The 14,060-nt window shown below is 39.7% G+C and overlaps 1 long non-coding RNA gene across 1 annotated transcript in view; it reads right to left on the reverse strand.

The window, feature by feature from the left end:
• Positions 1-6,287: 6,287 nt before the first annotated feature.
• LOC125964228 (uncharacterized) overlaps positions 6,288-14,060 on the reverse strand; it is a 273,001-nt gene continuing 265,228 nt past the window's right edge. The window contains exon 3 of the long non-coding RNA XR_007477007.1: positions 6,288-6,809. This is a non-coding gene — a long non-coding RNA (uncharacterized LOC125964228). The remainder of the gene's footprint in view (positions 6,810-14,060) is intronic.

Consider the following 14,060-nt stretch of genomic DNA (forward strand, 5'->3'; position numbering starts at 1 on the left):
AAGAATTTGGAGTTCTAACCCGCAGGACTCGTGAATGTGAACTTACTTGGAAATAGGGTCTTTGAAGAAGATCAGGTTAAGATGAGGTCATTAGGGTGAGGCCCTAATCCAATAGGGCTGGTATCCTTATAAAAAAAGGGAAAATTTGACACAGAGATACACACGCACAAAACACCATGTGAACGTGAAAGCATAGGTCTGGGGAATGCATCTATAAGCCGCAGAACACCAGAGATTGCCAGTAGTCCACCAGAAGCTAGGAGAGCGGCATGGAGCAGACTTTCCCTCAGACTGTTCCTCATGGAATAGACTGTGGAAGAAACCAACCTTGGCAAAACCTTGATCTCAACTTCTAGCCTCCAGAACTGTGAGACAAAAATTTCTCTACTTTAACCCCCACCCAATTTGTGGTACTTTTGTTATGACAAACTAACACATCGTTAACTAAGGTTCGTTTGTTTTTAACAGCTTTGTTGAGATATAATTCACATACCATACAATTCACCATTTTGAGAGTATACTATTCAATGTCTTTTAGTGTATTGACAGGGTTGTGCCACATCACCAGTCTAATTTTAGAGTATTTTCATTTCCCGTGGAAGAAACTACATACCCATTAACAGTCAATTCCCATTCTTCAGCTACTCCCATCCTTCACCCACCTCCAGACCTAAGCAACCAGTACTCTACTTCCTGTCTCTATAAACTGCCTCTTCTGGACATTTCATACAAATGGAATCATACAATATGTGATCTTTTGTGACAGGCTTCCTTTGCTCAGCACGTTTTCAAGGTTCAACAATTCATGTTGTAGTACGATTCAGTACTTCATTCATTTTTATGACAATGATTTCTGTGCTACAGATATTGCATATTTTATTTACCTATTTACTGGTTGATAAACATTTGGGTTGTTTCCACCTTTTGGCTATTGTGAACCATGCTTCTGTAAACATTCACTTACAAGTGTTTGTGCTCACATACATTTTCATTTCTCTTTGATATGCACCGAGGGGAATTGCTGGGTCATATGGTAACTATGTTCAGTATGTTGCAAACTCTTCTCTTTTTTTTTTTCTTGAATTTCTTACTGTTTATTGATGTGCCAAAAAGAGAAATAAAGAAAAAAAATCAGCAAACACAGGCTAAACTGCTTGGAGTTGGGGTGGGGGAGTATATCCATGCCCTGCAGTATTTGTTTCATTGGTTGTTTTTTTTTTTAGCATCTTTATTGGAGTATAATTGCTTTACAATGGTGTGTTAGTTTCTGCTTTATAACAAAATAAATCAGTTATACATATAAATATATTCCCATATCTCTTCCCTCTTGCATCTCCCTCTCTCCCACCCTCCCTATCCCACCCCTCTAGGTGGTCACAAAGCACTGAGCTGATCTCCCTGTGCTATGCGGCTGCTTCCAACTAGCTATCTATTTTACGTTTGCTAGTGTATATATGTCCATGCCACTGTCTCACTTTGTCACAGCTTCCCCGTCCCCTTCCCCATATCCTCAAGTCCATTCTCTAGTAGGTCTGTGTCTTTATTCCTGTCTTACCCCTAGGTTCCTCATGACATTTTTTTCCCTTAAATTCCATATATATGTGTTAGCATATGGTATTTGTCTTTCTCTTTCTGACTTACTTCACTCTGTATGACAGACTGTAGGTCCATCCACCTCATTACAAATAGCTCAATTTCGTTTCTTTTTATGGCTGAGTAATATTCCATTGTATATATGTGCCACATCTTCTTTATCCATTCATCTGATGATGGACACTTAGCTTGTTTCCATCTCCGGGCTATTGTAAATAGAGCTGCAATGAACATTTTGGTACATGACTCTTTTTGAATTATGGTTTTCTCAGGGTATATGCCCAGTAGTGGGATTGCTGGGTCATATGGTATTTGTATTTGTAGTTCTTTAAGGAACCTCCATACTGTTCTCCATAGTGGCTGTACCAATTCACATTCCCACTAGCAGTGCAAGAGTGTTCCTTTTCTCCACACCCTCTCCAGCATTTATTGTTTCTAGACTTTTTGATGATGGCCATTCTGACTGGTGTGAGATGATACCCCATTGTAGTTTTGATTTGCATTTCTCTAATGATTAATGATGTTGAGCATTCTTTCATGTGTTTGTTGGCAGTGTGTATATTTTCTTTGGAGAAATGTCTATTTAGGTCTTCTGCCCATTTTTGGATGGGTTTGTTTGTTTTTTTGTTATTGAGCTGCATGAGCTGCTTGTAAATTTTGGAGATTAATCCTTTGTCGGTTGCTTCATTTGCAAATATTTTCTCCCATTCTGAGGGTTGTCTTTTGGTCTTGTTTATGGTTTCCTTTGCTGTGCAAAAGCTTTGAAGTTCCATTAGGTCCCATTTATTTATTTTTGTTTTTATTTCCATTTCTCTAGGAAGTGGGTCAAAAAGGATCTTGCTGTGATTTATGTCATAGAGTGTTCTGCCTATGTTTTCCTCTAAGAGTTTGATAGTTTCTGGCCTTATGTTTAGGTCTTTAATCCATTTTGAGCTTATTTTTGTATGGTGTTAGGGAGTGATCTAATCTCATACTTTTACATGTACCTCTCCAGTTTTCCCAGCACCACTTATTGAAGAGGCTGTCCTTTCTCCACTGTACATTCCTGCCACCTTTATCAAAGATAAGGTGACCGTATGTGCATGGGTTTATCTCTGGGCTTTCTATCCTGTTCCATTGATCTATATTTCTGTTTTTGTGCCAGTACCATACTCTCTTGATTACTGTAGCTTTGTAGTATAGTCTGAAGTCAGGGAGCCTGATTCCTCCGGCTCCTTTTTTTGTTCTCAAGATTGCTTTGGCTATTCAGGGTCTTTTGTGTTTCCATACAAATTGTAAAAGTTTTTGCTCTAGTTCTGTGAAAAATGCCAGTGGTAGTTTGATAGGGATTGCATTGAATCTGTAGATTGCTTTGGGTAGTAGAATCATTTTCACAATGTTGATTCTTCCCATCCAAGAACATGGTATATCTCTCCATCTATTTGTATCATCTTTAATTTCTTTCATCAGTGTCTTATAATTTTCTGCATACAGGTCTTTTGTCTCCTTAGGTAGGTTTATTCCTAGATATTTTATTCTTTTTGCTGCAGTGGTAAATGGGAGTGTTTTCTTGATTTCACTTTCAGATGTTTCATCATTAGTGCATAGGAATGCCAGAGATTTCTGTGCATTAGTTTTGTATCCTGCTACTTTACCAAATTCATTGATTAGCTCTAGTAGTTTTCTGGTAGCATCTTTAGGATTCTCCATGTATACTATCATGTCATCTGCAAACAGTGACAGTGTAACTTCTTCTTTTCCAATTTGGATTCCTTTTATTTCCTTTTCTTCTCTGATTGCTGTGGCCTAAACTTCCAAAACTATGTTGAATAAGAGTGGTGAGAGTGGGCAACCTTGTCTTGTTCCTGATCTTAGTGGAAATGCTTTCAGTTTTTCACCATTGAGGACAATGTCGGCTGTGGGTTTGTCATATATGGCCTTTATTATTTTGAGGAAAGTTCCCTCTATGCCTACTTTCTGCAGGATTTTTATCATAAATGGGTGTTGAATTTTGTTGAAAGCTTTCTCTGCATCTATTGAGATGATCATATGATTTTCTCCTTCAGTTTTTTCATATGGTGTATCACGTTGATTGATTTGCGTATATTGAAGAATCCTTGCATTCCTGGAATAAACCCCACTTGATCATGGTGTATGATCCTTCTAATGTGCTGTTGGATTCTGTTTGCTAGTGTTTCGTTGAGGATTTTTGCATCTATGTTCATCAGTAATATTGGCCTGTAGTTTTCTTTCTTTGTGACATCCTTGTCTGGTTTTGGTATCAGGATGATGGTGGACTCGTAGAATGAGTTTGGGAGTGTTCCTCCCTCTGCTATATTTTAGAAGAGTTTGAGAAGAATAGGTGTTAGCTCTTCTCTAAATATTTGATAGAATTCGCCTGTGAAGCCCTTTGGTCCTGGGCTTTTGTTTGTTGGAAGATTTTTAATGACAGCTTCAATTTCAGTGCTTGTGATTGGTCTGTTTATATTTTCTATGTCTTCCTGATTCAGTTTTGGCAGTCTGTGCACTTCTAAGAATTTGTCCATTTCTTCCAGGTTGTCCATTTTTTTGGCATAGAGTTGCTTGTAGTAATCTCTCATGATCTTTTGTATTTCTGCAGTGTCAGTTGTTACTTCTCCTTTTTCGTTTCTAATTCTATTGATTTGAGTCTTCTCCATTTTTTTTCTTGATGAGTCTGGCTAATGGTTTATCAATTTTGTTTATCATCTCAAAGAACCAGTTTTTAGTTTTATTGATTTTTGCTATCATTTCCTTCATTTCTTTTTCATTTATTTCTGATCTCATCTTTATGATTTCTTTCCTTCTGCTAACTTTGGGGGTTTTTTTGTTCTTCTTACTCTAATTGCTTTAGGTGCAAGGACAGGTTGTTTATTCGAGATGTTTCCTGTTTCTTAAGATAGGATTGTATTGCTATAAACTTCCCTCTTAGAACTGTTTTTGCTGCATCTCATAGGTTTTGAGTCGTCATGTCGCCATTGTCATTTGTTTCTAGGTATTTTTTGATTTCCTCTTTGATTTCTTCAGTGATCACTTCGTTATTAAGTAGTGTATTGTTTAGCCTCCATGTGTTTGTATTTTTTACAGATTTTTTCCTGTAATTGATACCTAGTCTCATAGCATTGTGGTTGGAAAAGATACTTGATACAATTTCAATTTTCTTCAATTTACCAAGGCTTGATTTGTGAGCCAAGGTATGATCTATCCTGGAGAATGTTCCATGAGCTTTTGAGAAAAATGTGTATTCTGGTGTTTTTGGATGGAATGTCCTATAAATATCCATTAAGTCCATCTTGTTTAATGTATCATTTAAAGCTTGTATTTCCTTATTTATTTTCATTTTGGATGATCTGTTCATTGGTGAAACTGGGGTGTTAAAGTCCCCTACTATGAATGTGTTACTGTCAATTTCCCCTGTTATGGCTGTTAGTATTTGCCTTATGTATTGAGGTGCTCCTATGTTGGGTGCATAAATATTTACAATTGTTATATCTTCTTCTTGGATCAATCCCTTGATCATTATGTAATGTCCTTCTTTGTCTCTTGTAATAGTCTTTATTTTAAAATCTATTTTCTCTGATATGCATAATGCTACTCCAGCTTTCTTTTGATTTCCAATTGCATGGAATATCTTTTTCCATCCCCTTACCTTCACTCTGTATGTGTCTCTAGGTCTGAAGTGGGTCACTTGTAGACATCATATATATGGGTCTTGTTTTTGTATCCATTCAGCCAGTCTGTTTCTTTTGGTGGGAGCATTTAATCCATTTACATTTAAGGTAATTATCGATATGTATGTTCCTATTCCCATTTTCTTAATCGTTTGGGGTTTGTTATTGTAGGTCTTTCCCTTCTCTTGTGTTCCTTGCCTAGAGAAGTTCCTTTAGCATTTGTTGTAAAGGTGGTTTGGTGGTGCTGAACTCTCTCAGCTTTTGCTTGTCTGTAAAGCTTTTAATTTCTCCATCAAGTCTGAATGAGATCCTTGCTGGGTAGAATAATCTTGGTTGTAGGTTTTTCTCTTTCATCACTTTAAATATGTCCCGCCAGTCCCTTCTGGCTTGCAGAGTTTCTGCTGAAAGATCAGCTGTTAACCTTATGGAGATTCCCTTGTGTGTTCTTTGTTGTTTTTCCCTTGCTGCTTTTAATATGTTTTCTTTGTATTTAATTTTTGACAGTTTGATTAATATGTGTCTTGGCATGTTTCTCCTTGGATTTATCCTGTATGGGACTCTCTGTGCTTCCTGAAGTTGATTAACTATTTCCTTTCCCATATTAGGGAAGTTTTCAACTATAATCTCTTCAAATATTTTCTCAGTCCCTTTCTTTTTCTCTTCTTCTTCTGGAACCCCTGTAATTTGAATGTTGGTGCGTTTAATGTTGTCCCAGAGGTCTCTGAGACTGTCCTCAGTTCTTTTCATTCTTTTTTCTTTATTCTGCTCTGCAGTAGTTATTTCCACTATTTTATCTTCCAGGTCATTTATCCGTTCTTCTGCCTCAGTTATTCTGCTATTGATCCCATCTAGAGTATTTTTAATTTCATTTATTGTGTTGTTCATCATTGCTTGTTTCATCTTTAGTTCTTCTAGGTTCTTGTTAAATGTTTCTTGCATTTTGTTTATTCTATTTCCAAGATTCTGGATCATCTTTACTCTCATTATTATGAATTTTTTTTCAGGTAGACTGCCTATTTCCTCTTCATTTGTTAGGTCTGGTGGGTTTTTATCTTGCTCCTTCATCTGCTGTGTGTTTTTCTGTCTTCTCATTTTGCTTATCTTACTGTGTTTGGGGTCTCCTTTTTGCAGGCTGCAGGTTCGTAGTTCCTGTTGTTTTTGGTTTCTGTCCCCATTGGCTAAAGTTGGTTCATTGGGTTGTGTAGGCTTCCTGGTGGAGGGGACTAGTGCCTGTGTTCTGGTGGATGAGGCTGGATCTTGTCTTTCTGGTGGGCAGCTCCACGTCTGGTGGTGTGTTTTGGGGTGTCTGTGGACTTATTATGATTTTAGGCAGCCTCTATGCTAATGGGTGGGGCTGTGTTCCTGTTTTGCTAGTTGTTTGGCATAGGGTGTCCAGCACTGTAGCTTGCTGGTCGTTGAGTGAAGCTGGGTGCTGGTGTTGAGATGGAGATCTCTGGGAGATTTTCGCCATTTGATATTTTGTGGAGCTGGGAGGTCTCTTGTTGACCAGTGTCCTGAAGTTGGCTCTCCCACCTCAGAGGCACAGCACTGACTCCTGGCTGCAGCACGAAGATCCTTTCATCCACACGGCTCAGAATAAAAGGGAGTAAAAGTAGAAGGAAGGAAGGAAGGAAGCAAGGAAGGAAGAAAAGAAAGGATAAAATAAAATAATGTAAGATAAGATAAAATAACGTTATTAAAATAAAAAGTAATTATTAGGGAAAACCCTTTTTTTTAAGAGAAACAACAACAACAAAAAAAACGGACGGATAGAACCCTAGGACAATTGGTGAAAGCAAAGCTATACAGACAAAATCTCACACAGAAGCATACACATAAACACTCGCAAAAAGAGGAAAAGGGGAAAAAATAATAAATCTTGCTCTCAAAGTCCACCTCCTCAACTTGGGATGATTCATTGTCTATTCATGTATTCCATAGATGCGGGGTACATCAAGTTGATTGTGGAGCTTTAATCCGCTGCTTCTGAGGCTGCTGGGAGAGATTTCCCTTTCTCTTCTTTGTTCACACGGCTCCCGGGGCTCAGGTTTGGATTTGGCCCCGCTTCTGCGTGTAGGTCACCGGAGGGCGTCTGTTCTTCGCTCAGAGAGGACGGGGTTAAAGGAGCAGCTGCTTCGGGGACTCTGGCTCACTCAGGCCAGGCGGGGGGGAGGGAGGGGTGTGGATGCGGGGCGAGCCTGCGGCAACAGAGGCCGCGTGACGTTGCACCAGCCTGAGGCGCGCCGTGTGTTCTCCCGGGGAAGTTGTCCCTGGATCCCGGGACCCTGGCAGTGGCGGGCTGCACAGGCTCCCACTGAAGGGAGGTGTGGATAGTGACCTGTGCTCGCACACAGGCTTCTTGGTGGCAGCTGCAGCAGCCTTAGCGTCTCATGCCCGTCTCTGGGGTCCGCGCTGTTAGCTGTGGCTCGCGCCCGTCTCTGGAGCTCCTTTAAGCAGAGCTCTTAATCTACTCTCCTCGTGCACCGGGAAACAATGAGGGAAGAAAAAGTCTCTTGCCTCTTCGGCAAGTCCAGACTTTTCCCTGGACTCCCTCCCAGCCCGCCGTGGCGCACTAACCCCCTGCAGGCTGTGTTCACGCCGCCAACCCCAGTCCTCTCCATGCGCTTCGACCGAAGCCCAAGCCTCAGCTCCCAGCCCTGCCCGCCCCGGCGGGTGAGCAGACAAGCCTCTCAGGCTGGTGAGTGCCGGTCGGCACCGATCCTCTGGGCGGGAATCTTACCACTTTACCCTCCGCACCACTGTTGCTGTGATCTCCTCCTCGGCTCCGAAGCTTTCCCCCTCCGCCACCCGCAGTCTCCACCCGCAAAGGGGCTTCTAGTGTGTGGAAACCTTTTATCCTTCACAGCTCCCTCCCACTGGGGCAGGTCCCATCCCTATTCTTTTGTCTCCGTTTATTCTTTTTTCTTTTGCCCTACCCAGGTACGTGGGGAGTTTCTTGCCTTTTGGGAGGCCTGAGGTCTTCTGCCAGCGTTCAGTAGGTGTTCTGTAGGAGTTGTTCCACGTGTAGATGTATTTGTGATGTATTAAAGGCAGCCATCACCAGGGCCAGTGTGACAATAATCCAAACTCTTTTCAAAGCAGCTGCACCCACCAGCATTGTGTGAAGCTTCCAATTTCTCCACATTCTTGCCAACACTTGCTATTGTTTGTCTTTTTGATATAGCCATCTCCATGGGTGTGAAGTGATACCTCACTGCTGCTTAGGTTTACATTTTCCTAATGACCAATGATATTGAGCATCTTTTCCTGTGCTTATTAGACATTTATATATCTTCTGTGGAGAAGTGTCTATTCAAAACTTCTGCCCATTTTTTTTAACTCAATTTTATCTTAAGCAGTAATGTCCAGGAAATGATGTGTAGGATGTACTGGCTAGTTGTTTTCTAATATGTTAAGGTAAATATGTAATTATGAAAAACTACTTGTCCACACTTTGGAAAATTGCGTTTACTACCCCAGAGCTTCCCAATCAGTGTGCTGCAGCCTGTGTACTATTAATGAGGTACAGATGTCCCTGATGGCAAGCAGCCTCATCTGTTTAACTCAGTGTGCTAGATAAATATTGTCTGCTGCCCAGTTTAAATTGAGTTATTTATTATTATTAAATTTGAGTTCTTTATATATAGAAGATACAAGTCCTTTATAAGATATAGAATATACAAATGTTTTTTTTCCCATTCTTTGGATTGGATTTAGTTTCTTGGTAGTGTTGTGTGCCACACAAGCGTTTTTAACCTTGATACAGTCCAATTTATCTATTATTTTCTTTTGTTGCTTGTGTTTTAAGGTCATTTCTAAGGAACGATTGACCCAATTCCTATGTTTTCTTTTAAGAATTTTATATTTAAATCTTTTACGTTTAGTGCTAGAATCCATTTTGGGTTATTTTTTGTGTATGGACTGGGTAGGGATCTAACATCTTTCTTTTGCATGTGGATATCCAGCTGTTCTAGCACCATTTGTTAAAAAGACTATTTTATACCCATTTAATTGTCTTGGTACTGTTGTCAAAATCAATTGATTATCAATTAAAGATTTATTTTTGAATTTTCAATTCTGTTCCCTTTACTTATGTCTTTCCTAAGCCAGTGCCACATTGTCTTGATTATTGTAACTTCATAGTAAGTTGTGAAATTGGAAAATGCGAGTCCTTCAACTTTGTGCTTTTTCAAGATTATTTTGACTATTCTGGGTCTCTTGCATTTGCATATAAATTATAGGATCCTGCTTACCATCTTCTACAAAAACGACAGCTGGGATTTTGACAGGGATTGCACTGAATCTATAGATAAATTGGGGAAGTACCTTAACAATATCGTCTGGTGATCCCTGAAAATATAGGATGTCTTTACCTTTATTTTGATCTTTAATTTCTTTCAATAATGTTTTGTAGTTTTCAGTGTATGTCTTGTATTTCTTTTGTTAAATTTATACCCAAGTATTTTATTCTTTTTGATGCTATTGGAAATGTAATTTTTTTGTTATTTTTAGTTTTTAGAATGTTCATTCTTAGTGTTACTGGCCAGAACCAGAACTGAACTCAGGTTCGGCTGCTTGTCACTCAAAAGTCAATGTTTGAGAGACAAGGGTTGGTGGAAAAAGAAAGATGCTTTATTCAGGAAGCTGGCAACCTGGGAAGATGGTGGACTAGCATCCCCCAAACCAGCTCCAAGTTGCCAATCAGAGTGCAAGAGCTTTTAAAGTAAATCTTCAAGGACATGCAGGTGGGGGTTATGTGCAGAACAGCACAGTCAGTTCCGAGAATCATCTTAAAATTGGTCATGTAATGTTCTGGTCAAGGTCATCTTGATTGTTTTAAGCAGTTAATTTTCAGTTCCAGGTTGTTTTTTTTCCCATTCCCTTGAGGCCAGTTCCTGGAATTGTCCTAGCCATAGATTTAGTACTACTCAAGATGGAGTAGCTTATTTCATGGCTACAGTCTGGGCATCATGCAGTTAGCTTTTTCCCTCTGGTGGCAGTTTTAGTATCTGCAAAACAACTCAGGAATGTGCATCTGACAGTGTTATCTATGTCCTTCAGGGAGGAACTAAAGATTCTGTGACTGCTATATGGCCAATTTACTGTTTAAACTGTTACCAGTTCTCTTGGCCTAACAGCTATTTTTGTCATACAAGTCTATATCTTTTCAATCATTAATTCTTGAGCGATGCTTTTGTGACTCAGGGGATGCCCCTAGTGACTAAAGCCTTTTTCTGCAAACAAGAAACAGGGGACATGGAAGGGCTTTTGTTCCTGGGAGTTTCCCACAGTGTCCTGCTTGGTTTCATTAATGTATAGAAACACAATTTATTTTTGTATATTGGTCTTGTATTCTGCAACCTGGATAAACCCATTTAGTTATTTTAATTAGTTTTAGTAGATTCTTTAGGATTTTTTAATATAAAAGATTATGCCATCTGCAAATGGAGGTAATTTTACTTCTTCTTTTCCAATCTGGGTATGTTTTATTTCTTTTTCTTGCTCAATTAGCCTGCCTAGAACCTCCATTACTATGATAAATAGAAGTGGCAAGAACAGACATCCTTGTTCTGTTCCTAATCTTACAGGAAAAGCCATTAGTATTTCACCATTAAATATATTAGCTGTGGGTTTATGGTAGATGCCCTTTATCAGGTTGAGGTAGTTCCCTTCTAGTGCTAGTTTGTTGAGTGTTTTCATCACAATAGTGTTGGATTTTTGTTGAATGCTTTTTTCTCTTTTTTCATTGAGATGATCACATGGTTTTTATTCTACTAACATGATGTTTGTTGGTTTGGGGATGTTAAACTAACCTTACATTTCTGGGATAAATCTCACTGATGTTGGTATATAATCCTTTTTATATGTTACTGGATTTGGTTTGCTAGTATATTCTTGTGGATATTTGCATCTATAGTCATAAGGGATATTGGTCTGTAGTTTTCCTTTCTTGTGATATTATTGCCTGCTTTTGGTATCAGCATAATACTGGTCTCATAGAATGTGTGTTAACTGAATGATAAACAGTTACTATTTTTTTTTTCTCTCTCTCTCTCTCAAGTCACTGCCAAGTATTTTCACTTTCTTGAAAAGTGTGTGTACCTATAGGTATTCTGCTTTTTTTTTTTTTTTTGCGGTATGCGGGCCTCTCACTGCCATGGCCCCTCCCGGCGTGGAGCACAGGCCCTGGACTCGCAGGCTCAGCAGCCACGGCTCACGGGCCCAGCCGCTCCGTAGCATGTGGGATTCTCCCGGACTGGGGCACGAACCCGTGTCCCCTGCATCGGCAGGCGGACTCTCAACCACTGCGCCACCAGGGAAGCCCAGGTATTCTGATTTTGGTCAACAATTGATTGAATATTCATCCACTTAATATTTACACTGAAATAACTTTTAGGCATTTTTTTGTCAACTCATTCTGGTTTCAGTCCCAAATAGTCATGTTTTCATTTTATTTGGCTTTCCTAGTAACCCCAGACACTGTGTAGGAACTGGGGAGGCTACTATGAGTGAGATAACCACTACGACAGTCCTTGAGGATTTTCCAGTCTACTGGGGGACCCAGACAAGTAAAGTGGTCTTTGCAATGCAGTGTGCTGAGAGCCATGATAGGGGAAGAACACTGTTAAGAGAGTACATCAGAGAAGTGCCCACGTCAGACTTGGAGAGAAGAGATCAGAAAATGATCGCCAGAAATGTCTGATCTGAGACAGGAGAACATGTGGGAATTAATTAGTTAGGTGAAGAGGACAAAAGTTCTTAGAGAAGAAAGATTGTTCTAGGCATCAGGAAGAGAAAATAAAAATGCCAAGAGGAAGGAGAGAACAAGGCTGTGTGCAGGGCTGAGCAGCTCTGTGTGGACCCAGCTGGAGCGGTGCAAGTAGGATCCATTGGGACAAAACCTTGTAACCATATGAAAAATTGTTATAACAATAAAGTAAAATATCTCCACTAGAACAACGGACAGAGCTGGAGGTATCATTGGAAACAACTCGGTTCAAACTCTCCCTCATTTCAAGGATCTCTCTGTGACATACTGATTAAGGATCCTATAGCTGCTGCCTAAACCATCAAGGAAGGAGCAGGCAACAAGCTCTGACGGTTAGAAAGTTCTTTCAAAGTTTGAGTTATTAAAAAAATTTTCTATAACTTTATTTCCTAGTAAAGTTCTTCCATCTGGGGCAATAAAGAATGCCTCACCCTCTTTTACAGAAAACCATCTCAGATATTTGAAGACAACTTTGATATTTCTATTTAGTCCTATTGTCAGCAACCAGTGCTTTCCAAAAGACCTTCTGTAATGACGAAAATGTTCTATAATCTACTCTGTCAAGTGTGTCAGTAGCTACATGTAGCCAGTCACTCCCATACTCGATAGAGCTGCTCTAGACTAGGTCTCTACATTCACTTACACTATTTTTGTGTCATTATTGCTAGGCCTTAAGCCATTCCTAGTTACTGTTTTGAATCAAAATGCACCACAATAAACATGATATGCTTTTCCGTGTGCAGCCAACCAAGCAGTCAAATAAGATGATTGATTACCTTCTCTGCAGTTTGGGCTTGCCAATAATTCAGTTTAAGATTGTCTTAACATTGGGGTAAGTTAGTGCCTGTAGTCTACTAAAATTCTTAAGTTTTTTGGATATGTGTTGCTATTAATCCAAGTCTGTAACTCTCAACCTCCATTTGAACAGCTGATCCTTAAATGAAGGCAAAAATTTATTGGTTCTTGACTCTGTCATGTAGGACAGAGCGTTAGCTTTCTGTTTTTCCTTTGCCTTGATCATAAATTTGATAAGCTCACCTTCAATGGCATTATGCAAGGAAGATACATGTGTTTAACAGGATAAGGCCACAGCAAAGTCCCCTGTCACGACACTAGAAACTCTCATTAATCAAGATAATTTGTATTCAGTTGTTCAACCAGGTAAGAATATTATAACTATATTATATTATATTATATTATATTATAACTATAACTATAACTATATTCCTGGTCAAAAGTGATCAAGGAGGTAGTCAAGTTCTTGATCTGGATAGTGACTCATGGACGTGATCATTCATCAAGCTGTGGGCTTTTGTTTGTATGATGTACTTCAATTAAAACTTTCTAACAGAGTATTGAAAAATACTGACATCCAGCATTGCAATCTCTATTCAGAACTCTGTTCACAAAGGCTTTAGGTCACAGGCCTCTTCCCCAGCTCTGCATGGCCACCCCTCCTAGGGAGCAGGTTTATTCTCTGGAGAAGTTGAATAGAAATTGAACAAGAGAGGCTCAGGACTCTCTAGATACTGGGGAGGCCTCGTGTGAGGTGGGCATGAGGCTGAGAACAGAAGGATTTTGTGAAAGGGCACCTGCTAAACTTGGGGTCCTAGGTCCCCTTTCCATACCTGATCCCCAGAATGATGGCATCTGGGCATATTCTTCCCCAGACAAATTAGGAAATTCTTCTCTGGAGAAACTGAAACCAACCTACAGAAAAACACAAAGTCTGAAAAGATGGAGTGCTGCCTGATCGTCTAAAATGGTTTCAGAATCACATTTCAAATCCTTTCCCTCCTCAAAAATGTAACTCATTTGAAGCTGGAAACTTCAAAGTTAATTTAAATCTATTAGGTGCTTGATGAAATATCTCCTCCACTATATTGGGATTCAGTTCCCTCTCAACAGGGCTATTTTGCTTCCTTTTCCACCTTGAACATGGCTTTCCCTTGATAAAGGAGTGCAAGAATTGAGTTGTTCTGAAGCCCCCTAGCATGTTAATGGTGTGCCACCTACCCCTGAGGAGTGGC

The sequence above is a fragment of the Orcinus orca genome, chromosome 4 (assembly GCF_937001465.1).
Source record: "Orcinus orca chromosome 4, mOrcOrc1.1, whole genome shotgun sequence".
NCBI lineage: Eukaryota > Metazoa > Chordata > Mammalia > Artiodactyla > Delphinidae > Orcinus > Orcinus orca.